The following is a 3079-nucleotide window of genomic DNA, read 5'->3' as shown; positions in this document are numbered from 1 at the left end:
CGCGGGGCTTCTGCCCGTCCAGGGAGCCTTTACAGAGCTTCCTGGCCTGGAGCGAGGGAAGCCCGGAAGGGAGGTGTTTCCTGCAGTCCCTTTCGGACCTCGCGAATTTTTCTACTTGTCGAAGTTTCCCAACTGAAAACAATGATCGTTTTAATACTTACGATATATACCGCTTGTGGGAACCGAGTCACTTGGAATTAAAAATGGGGTATTCTTCATGCTGACACAAGACAAGTCTGCTGTAGGGCTCCTAGCCCGGGACCCCAGAGTCCCCTCCCCGGGACCTAGCGGCTTCCCAGACGAGCCACTCTGAGCACAGTGTGTTGGGGGAAAATGGGAAGCCGCTCAGACGCCCAGCTTTGATCTCACCCATGGTAACTTTAAAAAGTGTGAGGACTTTCCGGGGGCAACAAGCAGAACACTGTTTCAGCCGCATCAGTCTAGGGGTGGTAGAGATGACTTGTTTCAAGGTGACCCTGGGAAGAGTGTGCAAAGTTTCATTTGTTGGCTCTGCGTGGTTGTGTTGATTTCTCAGGTGAGACTGCGGAGATCGGGGGTTGCACCCCTGGCCTCAGCAGGAGGGGGGGGGCAGTGTGAGATGAGAAGCACTGAGCCACACTTGCAGCTTAGGTGAGGCCTCAGCGGGTGGCAGGTGAGGGCGGAGGTCCACGAAATGACAGTCAGGTGCTGTTGGCCCAAATCCCATGAGGAGCTTCAGGGTCAGCATAGGATCAGTTGTGGCAGGAGTGTGGAGGGAGGATGGTGGAGGAAGAAGGAGCTGAACTGGGCAGGTGCAGGCCTCTGGGAGGCCATTGCTGTGCTTGTGCACATAAAAATGCCTTAAGGTCAAGCTGTGGCCTTGGAGAGCCCAGGCCAAGGGGACAGGAGGGCGAGAAGGGACATCCCAGGTAGAGGAACTGGCAGGGGGAGGAACAGCAATGTGGAGGCTTTGGGGAGTGCCCACATCTAAGTGGCATCCAGAAAGAGCAGCCAGTGCTGGTGGTATTGCAATAGGGGGAGGAGGCATTGGGGCAGGAATGCCAGGGGAGGGAGGGCCCAGCCACAGGTCCCTGCTTGGGGGAAGGACGGGCATCCTAGGTAGCAGCTGGGTGGGGCAGACCAGTCATACAGAAGCCACTCCCACCTTTTGGCCGGGATGGAGACGGGGCTTGGAACGTTCCAGGTCAGGTTTCTGGAGGCACAGCACGAAGCTTTCTTGTCTAGATCCAAGAGCAGTTGCTGCACTGAGAAGCCAGCAGAGTTGGGTGTGGGATTTGGTGTCCAGTCGTCTGAGGGGAATGCCAGGTGCTGTTCTGTGACCATGGGAGGGACGTGTTGGCTCCGCTGTCCCTTGGGTGCCTTCCTGAGGCAAGCGCCAGGCCTCAGGAATGGTGCTGTGGGTACCTGAAGGAGGCAGGGCGTCCAGAGATAACTTCTCTCAGGCTTCCCTAGGGTCCTGCCTGTGCCCTGGGAAGCCCCTCCGTGGGGTCTGTGCTGTTGTCTTGCTAGTGGTCCCATGGGCGTTGGCAGCCCCAGCACTGGAAGAAGGCAGAGGCCAGGTCCTGGGCTTGTGAGCTGCTCACTAAAATCTGGTTCTTGGGCAGGCCAGAGAGTGGTCTTTTCCTCACCCTCTGGGCTGTGGGGAGATTGCTTCTGCTGAGCCAGCACAGGTCTGTGAGACCCCGGGGCAGTGGGGCCGTCACACCTGCCACAGGAGTGTCAGGTTGCAGGAGCTGAGCTTTGAGCTGCTGACTTGGATGGGGACAGCATTGGGGCCTCCCCTTGCCTGAAAGCACAACTTTTTGAGGGGGGATTAGGCCCCGGTTTTCCACAACAACATTGAGCTGCCCCCTCACAGAAGGGGCAGGACCCATGGTGACAGTGGTTCCCTGAGTGGGGGGAGGGGAGAGAACCGGCTCTACTGAGGAAGGAGACCCAGGCATTTAGGATCACCTCCCCCTTGACCTCCACACTGCATTTCAATAGAAGAAAAGCCTGGCCGACTGGATCACCTTTCTGTAAAAAGCAGGCATGGTATGGGGTAATCTCTCCCGAAGACACTGTGTCTTTTTTTTTTTTAAGGATGGGGTTTCACCATGATGGCTGGCTGGTCTTGAACTCCTGACCTCAGGTGATCCACCCACCTCAGTCTCCCAAAGTGCTAGGATTACAGGCATGAGCCACCACACCCCAGCCACACTGTTTTTACTTAAACAAGATCAAACTCCCACCCCACTCCTCCATCGGAGACCAGAAATCCTTTCATATGTAATTCCTAAAACTGTCAACACACGACCCTTTCACTTGTCATTTCTAAGGCTGTAAACCTAAGATCCTTTCACATGCAATATCTAGAGTGTGAGCCTATAAAAAGGCAGAGCTTCTCTTTGTTAGGGGAGCTTGGCTGTTTGGGCAAAACATAAAGCCTTGCTCCCCGTAATAATAAAACCCCTTCCTTTTTTAGTTCGGTGTCAGAGAGGTCTGTTTTCCAAGGCAGCTCTTGCTTCACTACCAGTGCTGCTCTGCACACATCCGCTCGAGTCTTTGGCAGGGGATACAAGTGTGTGTGTTACTAGTGCAAGTTTCTAAATCCTCCAAAGATCTCCCCACCTGGAGAAGATGTGGGGCTGCCCCGGTCTCAGGTTGTGCCATGTAGGGGCATCAGTGACACCGGGATGGTGTTAAAGTGGTTGCTTTGTTCTGGAGTCAGCTTTAAAATTGCAAGCCCTAGGCTGGGCATGGTGGCTTATGCCTGTAATTCCAGCACTTTAGGAGGTCAAGGCCGGAGGGTCACTTAAGGCCAGGAGTTCATGACCAGCCTGAGCAGCATTGTGAAACCCTGTCTCTACAAAATACTTTTAAAAGTTATCTGAGGCTGGGTGCCGTGGCTCACACCTGTAATCCCAGCATTTTGGGAGGCTGAGGCGGGTGGATCACCTGAGGTCAGGAGTTCAAGACCAGCCTGGCCAACATGGTGAAACCTCATGTCTACTAAAAATACAAAAACTAGCCAGGCGTGGGGGTGTGCGCCTGTAATCCTCGCCACTCGGGAGGCTGAGGCAGGAGAAGCACTTGAACC

The sequence above is a fragment of the Cebus imitator genome, unplaced genomic scaffold (genome assembly GCF_001604975.1).
Source record: "Cebus imitator isolate Cc_AM_T3 unplaced genomic scaffold, Cebus_imitator-1.0 Scaffold461, whole genome shotgun sequence".
Lineage (NCBI taxonomy): Eukaryota > Metazoa > Chordata > Mammalia > Primates > Cebidae > Cebus > Cebus imitator.
The sequence above is the reverse complement of the archived record's forward strand: the minus strand, read 5'-3'. Positions refer to the sequence as shown.